Below are 16,358 nucleotides of genomic sequence, written 5' to 3' on the forward strand. Positions count from 1 at the left end.
ACAGCCATTTACTGAGGTCAAACAGGCCGTCGACCGGAACACTCACCTTTACTGATTTTCCAGCTCTTAAAAAAGTGTATCTTAGCAAATCAGTTTCTTTTCCTCATGGGTGTCATTTTAAATATAATAATTGATTAGCATCCTTTTAGCTTAATAAACTGTAAATGTTGTTCCTGTACTGTGCTTACATCAATATCTCAAATGACTCACCATTTAGGATAATGAAAAATCACTTATGGCCATTTACATAGCTGCCGTGTAAATTTAAAGTAGCTATCCATCATGACAAAATTATATGAAATTATTAAAATGGTATTTCATTGTGCTTAAAATAGTCATCCTGGTGTGCATTCTGAGTGAGTTAAATACATTTCTCAATAATTTCTCCTAAAAAGCCCTAACATACCGTTATTTGCAGCAGAATTTCAACAAATAATGGTTATTTGCTCCACAATAAAAACTAGAGTGGCTGTTTGACATTTAGAATTGAAAATGGAAAGTTCTTTTCATCCACTGCCTGTCTTTGGGGTTGCATTTTTTCTTAATATTTCATTTTCCTGTGAGAGACTCTGCCAGTTTTCCTGACTTTGGGTTACGGGGACTTGGAAAATTCTTGTGGAAGACAATAAATCCTGTGAAGAAGGTTTGCCTGCCCAAGGGTAGCCTTCTTGCTGTTCACTCTGCTTACCTTTTGCATGGGCAGAGGAAAAAGAAATGGAGTAGGAATGGGAGAGACAGAGATACTGAAGACATGGCAGAAAGAAGGGTCAAGGAGGAGACATCTGTCTGTCGGGTCTTCCAAGGCAGTGTGGCTCTGGAGCTGCTGGGAGGGACAGATGGTCCCTGGAGGAGTCCACGCCACCTGGAACTGACAGACAAGGTTAGGAGCAGTGGCAGGCAACTGTTGGCGTCTGTGTCTGTGCTGAGCCAGATGCTTTCTTGGACTTTTAGATTAATTCCAGGTCCAAGGAGCAAAGGAATGCTAGAACGGAAGTGTGGGACGTGAGAAATGAGAGGAGCCGTGGATTTTAAGGCCCTAGTGTTCGCAAGCTCGGGATCTTCACTTGGATGTTACAGAAAACAAGCGGCTGAGCTGGGAATTCAAGTCTCATGGTCTGAGCCTGTATCCCTGAGTAAGACATGATGTTTAGAGCATGGCCCCCATCCTCAGGCCTATCTTACTTCTGTGTTCGTCCCAAAGCCATGGGGCTAGTAGGGAATGAGAGTGACACTAGTGACACTAGTGAAACTAGTGACACTCTCTATATCCCCTGGCTCAGGCCAGGCCTTTCAGGCGTCCACCTGGGACACAGGCAGATTATAACCCACCACTGGCTTAAGAGTTATTTACCGAGGGTCACTATAATGAGCGTTTAACAAAACTTGCCCCCCTACCCCCCCGTGAGAATGTGTCTTAGTTTAGTTTCTTTCTTTCTTTCTTTCTTTCTTTCTTTCTTTCTTTCTTTCTTTCTTTCTTTCTTTCTTTCTTTCTTTCTTTCTATTGGATGTTTTATGTATTTACATTTCAAATGTTATCACCTTTCCCGGTTTTCCCTCTAGAACCCCCCAATAGTTTCGTTTCTACAACGGTGATAAACACCATGAGCAACTTGAAGAAGAAAGGGTTTATTTCACCTGACAGCTTAGAGTCTTTCATGACATCAGAGAAGGAACCTGGATGCAGCGACTGAAGCAGAGGCCATAGAGGAAAACTGCTCCCTAGCTTGCTCCATCTGGCTTGCTTGGCCTGTTTTCTTATAGCATGCAGGTGACTGTGGGCTTGGGCTTTAAGACCCTACTCATAGCTAGCTGCCTGGAAGCCAGTCTTCCACTAGCAGACTTCAGATAAAGATTTAGAACTCTCAACTCTGCTGTACCATGCCTGCCTAGATGCTGCCATGCTCCCACCTTGATGATGATGGACTGAAACTCTGAAACTCTGAACCTGTAAGCCAGAACCAATTAAATGTTGTCCTTTATAAGACTTGCCTTGGTCATGGTGTCTGTTCACAGCAGTAAAACCCTAACTAAGACAATCTATAATACCACCCTCATGGGAGAATTACAGAAATAATATTTGGCTATTGAATGCATCATATTCCATCTAAGTCTTATGCTTTGCAATAGCTTTATGGAGTAGGTTCTGGTATTATTCCATTTCATGATGGGTCAGAGTCTCAGATGTCAAGTGTAGTCACTCATACATTGACACACACCTACAGTGGCAGGATTCGAATAATGCAGCCTGAATTGGCTCCTGCTGTAAGTGACAATATGCTGTCTCTGTCCAAGTCTGCAGCAGCTGAGTGTGTGTGTGTCCATGTATGCTGCATGTGTGCATGTGTGTCCATGTGTGCTGCATGTGTGCATGAGTGTGTGTGTGTCCATGTGTGCTGTATGTGTGCATGAGTGTGTGTGTCCATGTGTGCTGCATGTGTGCATGAGTGTGTGTGTGTCAATGTGTGCTGCATGTGTGCATGATGTATGTGTGCTGCATGTGTGCATGAGTGTGTGTGCCCATGTGTGCTGCATGTGTGCATGAGTGTGTGTGTGTCCATGTGTGCTGTATGTGTGCATGAGTGTATGTGTGTCCATGTGTGCTGTATGTGTGCATGAGTGTGTGTGTGTCCATGTGTGCTGCATGTGTGCATGAGTGTGTGTGTGTCCATGTGTGCTGCATGTGTGCATGATGTATGTGTGCTGCATGTGTGCATGAGTGTGTGTGTGCCCATGTGTGCTGCATGTGTGCATGAGTGTGTGTGCCCATGTGTGCTGCATGTGTGCATGAGTGTGTATGTGTCCATGTGTGCTGCATGTGTGCATGAGTGTGTGTCCATGTGTGCTGCATGTGTGCATGATGTATGTGTGCTGCATGTGTGCATGAGTGTGTGTATGTGTGTCCATGTGTGTATGTGTGCATGAGTGTGTGTGCCCATGTGTGCATAGTGACTGAGTGGGGATTGCATAGGTTTCATTTCCTGAAATGGAGGTTCTCACTAAGAAGGGCTTGGAATCACAGGCTTGTGCTGCCATACCCAATAACACAGACTTTAAAGTCAACCCAAGACTGAATATAATTTCAGCTCATAGATTATACAGTTTCTGTATGACTTAAATGACTTGGCTTCCTCATTGATAAAATAAGAACAGAAATGGCTGCCTTTCCAAGTCCAAAAGGTCAACACAGGTGCGTGGGAAGACCTAAGCACATACAAGTCACAGTGGACACTCAGTCTGAGTGAGTGCCTTCTCGCTTTCCCCTTGGCTTTGTTACTGTCATTGTTGGATTCTGTCTGCTTTTTTTTTTCTTTGAGATATGATTTCCCTATATAATCCTGGAACTCATTATGTAGATCAGGTTGTCCTTGAACTTGTAAAAATCCTGCTGCCTCAGCCTCCTTATGTGTTGGCCACATCTAGCCTTCCCTTTGGTTTTGACCCAGTCATTTAATCTGGCTGATGGTCAGTCCTTAATAAATATATATTTTTATTAGGTATTTTATTTACATTTCAAATGTTATCCCCTTTCCTAGTTTCCCCTCCAAAAATCCCCTATCCCCTCCCCCATCCCCCTGTTCCCCAACCCACCCACTTCCATCCCCAGTCCTGGCATTCCCCTATACTGGGGCATAGAACCTTTACAGGACCTAGGGCCTCTCCTCCCATTGATGACCGACTAGGCCATCCTCTGCTATATATGCAGCTAGAGCCATGAGTCCACCATGTGTTTTCTTTGATTGGTGGTTAGGTCTAAGAAGCTTTGGGGGTACTGGTTAGTTCATATTGATGTTCCTCCTAAGGGGCTTCAGACCCCTTCAGCTCCTTCAGTACTTTCTCTGGCTCCTTCATTGGGGAATTTGTGCTCCGTCCAATGGATGACTGTGAGCATCCACTTCTGTATTTGCCAGGCACTGGCAGAGGCCCTCAGGAGACAGGTATATCTCCCCACCCCATCCCACCCTGTGAACCCTCTGAATAATACACATCCCTGAATAATACCTCCTCCCCATCTCCCTGTCTCCATGAGGATGTCCCCTCCCCACACATTCCACCCCACCTGACCTCTAAACTCCCTGGGGCCTCTAGTCTCTTGAGGGTTAAGTGCATCTTCTCTGATAGAACACAGACTCAGCAGTCCTTTGTTGTACATATGTTGGGGGACTCAAATCAGTTGGTATATGTTGCCTGGTTGGTGGTCCAGTGTTTGAGAGATCTCAGGGGTCCAGGTTAATTGAGACTGCTGGTTCTCCTACAAGGTCCCCCTCCTCCTCAGCTTCTTTCAGCCTTTCTGTAATTTAATCGGGGGGGGGGGGAGGGGTGTCAGCAGCTTCTGTCCATTGGTTGGGTACAAATATCTGCATCTGACACTTTTAGCTGCTTTTTGGGTCTTCCGGAGTCCTGTCATCCTAGGTCCTTTTTTTGTGAGCACTCCAAAGCTTCAATAATAGTGTCAGGCCTTGGGACCTTCCCTTAAGCTGGATCCCACTTTGGGCCTGTCACTGGACCTTTTTTCCTCAGGCTCCTCTCCATTTCCATCCCTGTAGTTCTTTCAGACAGGAACAATTATGGGAGAGAGTTTTGACCATGGGATGACAACCCCCTCCGTCATTTGATGCCCTGTCTTCCTGCTGGAGGTGGTCCGGGGCACTTCATCTAAGGTCCCTCCCTTTGAGTCCTGAGAGTCTCTCACCTCCCAGGTTTCTGGTGCATTCTGGCCGGTCCCCCTAACCTCCTCCCTCCTGAGATTTCATGTTTCCATTTTTCTGCTGGTCCTCAGGGCTTTGGTCCTTTTCCCTCAGCCAACATCAGATCAGGTTTCCCTCTTCCCCCTAACCCCTGTCCACTGTCCCTCCCAGGTCCCTCCCTCCCTCCCCACTTGTGATTGCTTTCTTCTCTCTCCCAAGTGGGGCTGAGGCGTCCTCACTTGGGCCCTTCAGCTTGTTGATCTTTTTGAGTTCTGTGGACTATGTCTTGGGTATTCTGTGCTTTTTTTTTTTTTCTAATATCTACTTACTTATTAGTGAGTACATACCATGCATGTCCTTTTGGGTCTGAGTTACCTTACTCAGGATGATATTTTCTAGTTCCATCCATTTGCCTGCAAAACTCAGGATGTCCTCGTTCTTAATAACAGTAGTATTCCAGTGTATAAATGAATCACATTTTCTGTATCCATTCTTCTGTCGTGGGACATCTGGGTTGTTTCCAGCTTCTGGCTATCACAAATAAGGCCACTATGAACATAATGGAATATGTGTCCCTGTGGCATGGTGGGGCATCTTTTGAGTATATTCCCAAGAGTGATATTGCTGGGTGTTCAGGTAGATCTATTTCCAATTTTCTGATGAACCTCCAGACTGATTTCCAGAAGTTTGTAAAGCTCAAAACACACATTGAACCCCACACAATAATAGTGAAAGACTTCAACACACCAATGGACAGGTCATTGAAACAGAAAGTAAACAGAGACACTGTGAAACTAATAGAGGCTATGAACCAAACGGATTTAACAGATATCTATAGAACAGTTCACCCTAAAATAAAAGAGTACACCCTCTTCTCAGCACCTCATGGCACCTTCTCCAAAATCGACCATAGAATTGGTCACAAAACAACCTTCAACTGATACAAGAAGACTGAAATAATCCCATGCATCCTATGAGATCACCATGGCCTATGGTTGGTCTTCAATAATAGCAAAAACATCAGAAAGCCCACATACTTGTGGAAACTGAACAACTCTCTACTCAATGATAACTTGGTCAGGGAACAAATAAAGAAAGAAATTAAAGACTTCCTGGTATTTAATGAAAATGTTGGCATGTCATACCCAAATTTATGGGACACAATGAAAGCAGTGCTAAGAGGAAAGTTCATATCACTAAGTGTCCTGGTAAAGAAACTGGAGAGATCTTATACTAACAACTTAACAGCACACCTGACAGCTCTAGAACAAAAAGAAGCAAACTCACCCAAGAGGAGTAGAAGGCAGGAAATAGTCAAGCTCAGGGCTGAAATCAACCAAATAGAAAAAAGAAATCAATACAAAGAATCAACAAAATCAAAAGTTGGTTCTTTGAGAGAATCAACAAGATAGATAAACCCCTAGGCAAACTAACTAAAGGGCCCAGAGGCTGTATCCAAATTAACAAATCAGAAATGAAAAGGGGGGGGGGTATAACAACAGAAACAGAGGAAATCCAAAAAAATTGTCAGATCCCACTAGAAAAGCCTACACTTAACAAAAGTAAAATATTTAGATGAAATGGATGGTTTCCTAGACAGATACCACATACCAAAGTTAAAACAAGAGCAGGCAAACTATCTAAACAGGCCCATATTGCACAAGGAATTAGAAGTCATTAAAAACTTCCCAATCAAAAAAAGCCAAGGGCCTGATGGATTTAGTGCAGAATTCTTCCAGACCTTCAAAGAAGACCTGATACCAATATTCTTCAAACTATTGCATAAAATAGAAACAGAAGAACACCCCTAACTCACTCTATGAAGCCACAGTTACTCTGATACCTAAACCACACAAGGACCCCCCCCAAAGAAACCCTCAACACAATCTAGCTTATGAATATTGGTGCAAAAATACTCAATTAAAATCTTGCAAACCTAATCCAAGAACACATCAAAACATCATTCACCACAATCAAGTAGGCTTCATCCCAGGGATGCAAGTTGGTTCAATATATGAAAATCCATTAACGTAATACACTATATAAACAAACTTAAAGAAAAAAATCACACGATCACCTCCTTAGATGCAGAAAAAGCATTTGATAAAATACAGCACCCCTTCTGGTTAAGTATTGGAGAGATCAGGAATTCAAGACATAAGCATAATAAAAGCAATTTACTGCAAACCAACAGCCAGTATCAAATTAAAAGGAGAGAAACTTGAAGCAATCCCACTGCAATCAGGGACAAGTCCTTTCTCTTTAATGTGAGTCTTAGGGACAAAGGGAGTCTGAATGCATAATGGGAGTGGCATGCTCTCCTTCCATGTGGTTGTTCTTTAGCTCAGCTTGCACTGACATCACATACAGGAAGTTCTCAGGGACCTGCCTTTCCACAACAATGGGGTGCTGTGGGGGAGGGAGACCTATGACAACATTTGATATTTTGTTGCAATTTTTGTTTCTAGCATTACCTCAGTCTCAAATCAGAGTGACTTCCTTTCTATGGTGCATATGGCAGGGAATGGTGGGGAAAGAGTGATGGTTTTAACAACAAAAGCAGAGCTGTCCTTCTAGGAAAGTGCCAGGAACACGGGGCACTGAGGAGACTGTGGGCATGGGCAGTGCAATGTGAGAGCTGGAGTCTGGAGTCCTTTAACCCATGCTGATGCCTGCAGAGATGGGGGACCTCAAAGCAGGCCATTTGGCTGGACTAATCGAATTGGCAAGCTCTAGGTTCCAGGGAATGACCTTTCCTCAGCATCTAAAGGTGGAGAAAGATCAAGGAAGCTATTGGATGTCAACCTCTGGTCCCCCCATGCACACACATGGGAGCACGTGTAGGAACAACACACATATACATACACAAGAATACAAAGACAGTTTACATTGTCTGACAGGGAAAGCACATCTTTGTTGTCTTTGCACAAACCACAAGTGTCAATTAGCAAAGCTTCCCATGTACCAGTGCCTGAAAATCACCACAGCCTTGATTTCAGATCAAGCCAATTATGTCTTAATATTGAAGCACTTCACTCCAGTCCTTGTCTTCAGACAGGCAGTGTGTAACTGCTTTGGAGCAGAGAGGTGTCCCCGTGCTTTGGAATGTCTTCAGGTCCACAGTCCAATGACTGGGAAGCCATCCCTGACTGAGAGGAGCACAGGAACACCTCCACAGATGCTTTCACCGAATGGAGAACATGTTCTTCAGAGCCAGAAAAGCTGGTTCCACTTTGTGAACTATGTCATTTGTACAAGGATCTAGCCTCTTGGTGCATCACTGTCCCCCATGTGTGGGGGTGGCTGACAGACCATCCTCTTTGTTCCCCACACTTTATGTGTTGTGACTTATTTCATAGTCACAGCTGTAGAAGGCAGATTTTGTTGTGGTCCAAGGAAAGCCCTGCTGCACAGAAACAGACACAGTGGGAGCCATTGTTACTAATAACCATGGTATCCTTGATATTGGTATAGTTTAAAGTGGCACAGCTAACTGTGCATGTGCGCAAGGCCAGTGGCAATGTATTCATTTAAATGCATTTTAAGAACAAGAGGTGTGAGATAAATCATTTCTGGCTTCTATATAAATAATAAGCAAATATACTTATTTTAAATGGGTCTTCTGGCCTAAACACATGATTAGAAACTGGAATTATTTGTAAGTCCTAGAGGGGAGGAAGGAGAATAGGGAGAGGAATAAACAGATAGCATTTTTTTTTAATGCCCCCACACTAAAGGGTAAGAATATCCAGTGTGAAATAAAGAAAAGCAGATACTCTCAAAAAAAAAAAAAAAAAAAAAAAGAATATCCAGTGTGAAGGAAGTTGTATCAGAATCAACAGCTTAACACCCAGGTTCCATCAGAGAATTATAGGAACACAGCAGCCTAAAATCTTCCTGAAAGGAACAAACAAGCAATGGAAAACTGCCCACAGAGACATCAGGAAGTGCCAGCTGTCCCACAGACCATGCCCTAAGCCAGAGGGCCACCAAGAAACGCCTTCAAAGCACTCAGGAGAAATTGTTTCAAACCTAAAACACTCGACCAGGCATGCTGTCAATCAATCCTGACAAGCATTTAAAAAATCTAATGCTCAAAAAACTTATCTTTTATGGTTGGTTGCTTTCTCAGGAAACTCCTGGACAATGGCCTTGGCAAGAAAGAGGAAGCTGGTGAAGAAAAGGAGAGCCTAAGATACAGGAAACGAGACGTGGGGGACAACAGACATTCCAGGAGTTAGAGAAAAAAAGTTACAGAACAGCATCTGTACAGCATCCTTTGATTGCAACACCCCCCCTTGAGCAAAAGAATTTAGAGTTGTAGGAGAGAAATCCCTAGAATTCACTGATTGGCTGTTTAGCCTCTGGAAATGTTGTATTTAGTTGTTTGACACATTACAACACAAATGAAGTTATCCTCAGGTAGATGCACGAAAACCAAGCAAATAAAAATATAAAGGAAATATTAATTCTATAAAGAATAAAGAGATGTATCAAGCTGTACTACAGAGCAATTGTGATAAAAACTGCATGGTACTGGTACAGTAACAGACAGGTAGATCAATGGAACAGAATTGAAGACCCAGAAATGAACCCACACACCTATGGTCACTTGATCTTTGACAAAGGAGCAAAAACCATCCAGTGGAAAAAAGACTACAGTTTCAACAAATGGTGCTGGCACAACTGGCAGTTATCATGTAGAAGAATGTGAATTGATCCATTCTTAACTCCTGTACAAATCTCAAGTCTAAGTGTATCAAAGAACTCCACATAAAAGCAGAGACACTGAAATATATAGAGGAGAAAGTGGGGGGAAAGCCTCGAAGATATGGGCACAGGGGGAAAATTCCTTAACAGAACAACAATGGCCTATGCTGTAAGATCAAGAATCAACAAATGGGACCTCATAAAATTGCAAAGCTTCTGTAGGGCAAAAGATACTGTCAATAAGACAAAAAGGCCACCAACAGATTGGGAAAGGATTTTCACCAATCCTAAATCTGATAGAGGACTAATATCCAATATATACAAAGAGCTCAAACCTAACTCCAGAAATTCAAATAACCCTATTAAAAAATGGGGTACAGAGCTAAACAAAGAATTCTCAACTGAGGAATACCGAAGGGCTGAGAAGCACTTGAAAAAAGGTTCAACATCTTTAATCACCAGGGAAATGCAAATCAAAACAACCCTGAGATTTCACCTCACACCAGTCAGAATGGCTAGGATCAAAAATTCAGGTGACAGCCGCCGGGCGTGGTGACGCACGCCTTTAATCCCAGCACTCGGGAGGCAGAGGCAGACGGATTTCTGAGTTCGAGGCTAGCCTGGTCTACAGAGTGAGTTCCAGGACAGCCAGGGCTATACAGAGAAACCCTGTCTCGAAAAAAAAAAAAAATTCAGGTGACAGCAGATGCTGGCAAGGATGTGGAGAAAGAAGAACACTCCTCCATTGCTGGTGGGATTGCAAGCTGGTACAAACACTCTGGAAATCAGTCTGGCGGTTCCTCAGAAAACTGGACATAGTACTACTTGCAGATCCAGCAATACCTTTTCTGGGTACCCATAAGATATTCCAACTGGTAATAAGGACCCATGCTCCACTATGTTCACAGCAGCCTTACCTATAATAGCCAGAAGTTGGAAAGAACCCAGATGTCCCTCAACAGAGGAATGGATACAGAAAATGTGGTACATTTACACAATGGAGTACTACTCAGCAATTAAAAACAATGAATTTATGAAATTCTTAGGCAAATGGATATATCTGGAGGATATCATCCCGAGTGAGGTAACCCAATCACGAAAGAATTCACTTGATATGCACTCACTGATAAGTGGATATTAGCCCAGAAACCTAGAATACCCAAGATATAATTTGCAAAACACAAGAAAATCAAGAAGGAAGACCAACACATGGATACTTCATTCCTCCCTAAAATAGGGAATACCCTAAAATACCCATGAAAGAAGTTGCAGAGACAAAGTTTGGAGCTAAGAGGAAAGGATGGACCATCCAGAGACTGCCCCACCCGGGGGTCCATCCCACAATCAGCCACCAAACGCAGACACTATTGCATATGCCAGCAAGATTTTGCTGAAACGACCCTGATATAGCTGTCTCTTGTGAGGCCATGCCAGTGCCTGGCAAATACAGAAGTGGATGCCCACAGTCATCTATAGGATAGAACACAGGGTCCCCATTGAAGGAGCTAGAGAAACTACCCAAGGAGCTGAAGGAGCCTGCAACCCTATAGGTGGAACAACAATATGAACTAACCAGTACCCCCAGAGCTCGTGTCTCTAGCTGCATATATAGCAGAAGATTGACTAGTTGGCCATCATTGGGAAGAGAGGCCCCTTGGTCTTGCAAACTTTATATGCCCCATACAGGGGAAGGCCAGGGCCAAGAAGTGGGAGTGGGTGGGCAGGGGAGCAGGGGGAAGGGTATAGGGGACATTTGGGATAGCATTTGAAATGTAAATGAAGAAAATATCTAATAAAATAAATTTAAAAAGGAATAATAATTAAAAAAGAATAAAGAGATGTACAAAAGGGGGAACAATCTCAGTATCCCCTCTGACTGAGCAATGTGAGATGGAGAAGCCTTCCTAAGGTGTAAACAAGAAAGGCAGCTCAGCTTGAGAGCTGACAGAGCTCCAGGAAGCAGGGTGTGGAGACTGAGGAATGAGCTATCACACCCCACTCCATAAGCGGCTTCTCTCAAATACTCAGGCCAGGAAACAACATCACCCCCATTACCCGAGAGGACAGAGAAATCTCTAATGATGGACTTTCGCTGTTTCTGAGAAGGCAGTTTCGGGATTGAGAGTTTCGGGGAGGAGAGTATTGGCTCCCAAATGTAAGACTCGAGGTTTGTAGATTTCAGAATGTACTAACAGGTCATGTTAATCTGCACAGTAAAAATGAAATAAATGATTTCTAAAAGGCTCATTTTAAGTAGGCAGCACAGCCAGAGTTGAAATGTAAGGAGCTGCTTTCAGATCCATTCCAGTGGTAAGGATAGCTTTACTATTGGCAAAAACAAACAAGCAACCCAGAAACAAAACTACTAGAAACTGGAAAAAAGAAAGAGTGCAGTGTGAAAAATGAGCCAGTGTTAAAATAAGAAAAGGACCTGTAGCCTGTAGGCCAGTCACAGGGAAAGACCTGGGCTGTGAAGTTTGTCTCAGCTGGAAACAGGAAGGCAGATGACCCAGGGACCCTGGCAGCCTTCAGAGTGCACCAAGCAAAGGAAGCAGGAACCGGAACCGGAAGGCGGACAGCAGATAACTGGCCAGACTCCCGATTTAAAGCTGCCTGCTAAACAGATTTATTGTTTCTTTGGAGATGAAAATACGGACATCTAAAGGAGACCAAAATGATTATGATTTGGGGTGAGGGTGGGACGGGTAATGGGGAGGGATGTTTCCTGAGAGCTCACGTGACAGAGCTGTCTTGTTTGAGGAGACAGAAAAGTGAAGAGCAGTAAATGAACTGGGACGCAGAGGCCCCTCTGTCTCACTGGAAACTCCTTTCTGTACCTACAATATGATCCAGCTGCACCGCTTCTGGATATGTAACCAAGAATCAAAGTCAGCTCAATAGAGATCGCTGCACTGTTCTGGTAGCCAACTGTGGAATCCGCCTAGGCGTAGTCCTGAGGAGGAAACACAGAAAGGAAGTGTGTGTCTGTCTGTCTGTCTATGTATGTATCTGTATGTATGTGTGTCTGTGTATGTATCTGTGTGTGTCTATTTGTATATGTGTGTGTGTGTGTGTGTGTGAGCATGCACGCGAGCACACATGCATGTCTTTGGCTGTGTCTGTGTGTGAACATGAGAGAGAAAGGTTGATACCCAAGGTTATGTAAGGGAGAGGAAAAGATAATGGATCTGGTAATAGGGTTTGTTATCGTCATGTCTGAAAATGCCATAGTGGCTCATCTGAGTGTAATTTAATTGTGCTCACTTAATACAGGTAAACAAAACCACCCACTCCCCTTGTCTGTATTTTAATAACTGATAGTGCTGCCTACATTTTCAAATATTTTAATCTTCTGGGTAAAATGGTATTTAGCCCTCTGTTCCATTTGTCTAATGCATTGTGAAATGTGAGCACATACATTCTTTGTGGAAACTTCAGGCCCTAGGCAGGTTGTTCTGAGGGGAAATTTGCCCTTTAAGTACAACTAACCATTTATGGGAAGGAATTCTGAAGTATCTCAAACTGTTGAAAAGAAGAATTAAAAAACAAACACTACCTTGTTTACAAGAACGGATATTTAGCTTATTCTACAACTTATGTGCAATTTAGCCATGTGTTTTTATTTAATTTTTTGGAATTCCATACCATATATTTTGATCATATTCTCCTCCCAGATCCACCACCACCACCCACTTAACCACCCAAATTCATGTTCTTTGTCTATCCTTGAAAACAATTTTTTTCTTATTATATATTTTCTTATTCCCTTTCTTCATTTCCCCTCTGACCCCCCCATCCCATTCCCCCTCCCCCTGCTCACCAACACACCCACTCCCACTTCCCTGTCCTGGCATTCCCCTACACTGGGGCATAGAACCTTCACAGGACCAAGGGCCTCTCCTCCTATTGATGACCCATAAGGCCATCCTCTGCTACATATGCAGCTAGAGCCATGGATCCCTCCATGCGTACTCTTTGGTTGGTGGTTTAGTCCCTGGGAGCTCTGGGGGTACTGGTTGGTTCATATTGTTGTTCATTCTATGGGACTGCAAACCCCTTCAGCTCCTTGGGTACTGAAAACAATTTTTAAAAGCACACAAAAATTATGGAGTCAAATTTGTGTTGACCAAATTCTCCTGAGCATGGGACCTGCACTGGAGTGTAGTTGGCACACCCAGTGTCACCCAATTAAAGAAAACTGATTTTCCTCTTCTAGCTATTATAAATCACACATAGCTTCTTGACGGGTGGGACTTTGGGCTCACATCTTCTCTGTGCTGGCATTTTGTCTAGAGTGAGCTTTGTAGGCCTTACACACGATGTCAAACTCCGTGAGTTCCTATGTGTCCCAGCCTTAATCTGTTTCATTAAAGTAATCCACCACCTCTGGCTCCAGCAATCACTGAGTCTTGCAGGGAGGGTTATGATAAATATATACCGTTTGGAGATGGATGCTCCAAGGTCACTCGCTCCCTGCACCTTGTCCAGTTGTAGGTCTCCGTGTTGATTACAGTTTACTGCAATCTTATGAGGGCCGACTGATTCCTTTATCCATGGGGAGAACAATATGCCACTAGGAGCCATTTTAATGCTATGTTCCTTTGGCAGAATAAATAATAGGCTTTCATGTAGGGCCCATGACTGATCTAATCTAGGGTTTCCACTGTATTAACAGTGTCAGACATGAGTTCCATGTAAATCCTTAAATCCAATGTTTAGAACATTGTGTCACTGTTGCACCAGTAGGTGATCTTTCTGGGAGATTATCATCGATTGATTGCTTTTCCCTTCCAACAGTTTGTACAGCACCCTCTAGCACTCTGCATCTTGGTTGGTAAGTGAAGCTTTCAGTGAATACCAGCTCCATTTATCCATAGTCTGTGACTTAAGTATAAGGCATTTTCAGCAATAGGGGTTTACCGTTAGATTGTGGAAACCAAAGTACCAACATGTGTTAGGTTTTTGGAGAACTGTTAAAATATATTTTTAATTATAATTGGAGTAGTTAATTTTACATCAACTTGACACAAGCTAGAGTCATTTGGGAAGGGGGACCTCAACTGCAAAAACAAACAAACAAACACACAAACAAAACAAAACAAAACAAAACAACCCACCAGATTGGCCTGTGGTGCATTTACTTGATTGATGAGGGCCCAGCTCACTGTGGGTGGTGCTACACCTGGGCTGGTGGTCCAAGAAAGCAGACTGAGCAAGCCAGGGAGAGAAAACCAGGAAGCAGCACTCCTCCATGGCCAAAGCCCCTGACCCCAGGTTCCTTCCTTGCTTGAGCACCTGCCCCTACGTTCATTTGTGATCAACTAAGTTAAAATAAATCCACCCCAACTTGCTTTTGGTCAAAGTGTTTATCACAACGACAGAAACCCATTAAGATAGTAACTATGTTCACAATGACACAACACAGTGCAGGCCCTGAGGGTCCCTTTCCCTCAAGCCTGCTGCAGAAGAGCGAAGCAAGCCAGTCTTCCCCAGAACCCTGGCTTTCCGCACTCACCTTTTGTCTGACTACTGCTTTCTTCCAACTGGCCCATAAACTCATCTCTGCCAACTGCTGGGGGCCAATTACTACAAAAGCTAATTATAATTTAATTAACTTTCCTTAACTGAATATGATTGAAAATAAACAGGAACATAAAAATTGCACTTCCCCCAGGTACCTGTGTGTATCATTTGTAACATATATCACACCAGACCACAGTTTACACATTGAGATGCTCAAATTAAAGTCTCTAAGTTTAGTGAGCTCTTTGTAGTTATATGAATAAGACACTGCCCTGTTCTGCTGGGAACTAGTTCTTACAGAGATCACAATGGCCCTTGTTAGTCACAGAGGGTGGGCAGGAAGTTCAGTCCAGTTTATTCCCTTTCCATGCTAAAATAAAAAAATGATTAAAAAAATGATTTACTAAACAATACCTTTGAGTACTGTCATCTAGGTTCTCATGACTGTAGTAAGCCAAAACTTAGAGAAAATCGTGTCATTATTAACCTTGCCTTGAATGCAAGATTCAAGAGAGAGAAAAAAAAAATCAATGTTAAAGTCTATATGGGAAATTTGGGCCAGGGACATGGTTCCATAGCCCTAGCTGTATGATCACGAGGACTGGGATTAATATTCATAAAGCCTGTGTAAAAGGCAAGCAAGTGTGACAATTGCCTATAGAGGCACTTAAGAGGCAGAGGCTGAGCACCCTGGGCAAGTGGTCAAGCTAGCCAGAATTGGCAAACTCTAGGCTTAGCAAGAGACCTCATCTCAGTAAAGTAGAAAGAGATACAGAAAGATATCAGATGTCAATCTATGACTTCCACATGTATGTGTACCTGTATATACGTCACACACACATAAGAATTTGATACACACATGAATGCATAATATGCATACACATATACATGGAACAATACAGGAAATACATACAGACATTGGCTAAATTACTTCTTGACTTAGGAAACTCTGATTGGAGATTGGATGATTTTTGTAGCTGTAATTTCATGAAAGGACAGAAAAATTCAGTTACTCAGCATCTCAATTATGTATTTAAACCTGGAATAAATTCATGGTGCTTATATCCAACTTCCCATGCAATGCACTGCCTACAAATACAGGATTTTCTTAAGTGCAACTTCTGATTATAACCCACATCTATTTTGATGTGACTGGATCTCTATTTCTATAACTAAAAAACAAATTATTTCAGTGTGAATCCTAGGATTAATCAACCATAGTTGATTAATAGGAGGTATATTATCACATAATTATTGTATCTATTCTATGAAAACTCTTCACTGATTCTCACTTGGCAACAACAAGAGTAACATGGTCAATGACCTCAGAGTCCAGGCAATTGTTGGCAGGGGGTCACTTCCCAATCTAGTTATCTAATTATACACAGGATTTTTTTTTATTTTCTTTATTTTCTTTATTTACATTTCAAATGCTATCCC

General features: G+C 42.8%; 1 long non-coding RNA gene across 1 annotated transcript in view; it reads right to left on the minus strand.

The window, feature by feature from the left end:
- Positions 1-16,358, minus strand: part of LOC110333015 — a 92,037-nt gene that overhangs the window by 26,507 nt on the left and 49,172 nt on the right. The window contains exons 4-5 of the long non-coding RNA XR_002381055.1: positions 15,217-15,288; positions 689-868 (exon numbers count right to left, since the gene is read on the minus strand). This is a non-coding gene — a long non-coding RNA (uncharacterized LOC110333015). The remainder of the gene's footprint in view (positions 1-688; positions 869-15,216; positions 15,289-16,358) is intronic.

This window comes from Mus pahari, chromosome 15 (genome assembly GCF_900095145.1).
Source record: "Mus pahari chromosome 15, PAHARI_EIJ_v1.1, whole genome shotgun sequence".
In the NCBI taxonomy this organism is placed as follows: domain Eukaryota; kingdom Metazoa; phylum Chordata; class Mammalia; order Rodentia; family Muridae; genus Mus; species Mus pahari.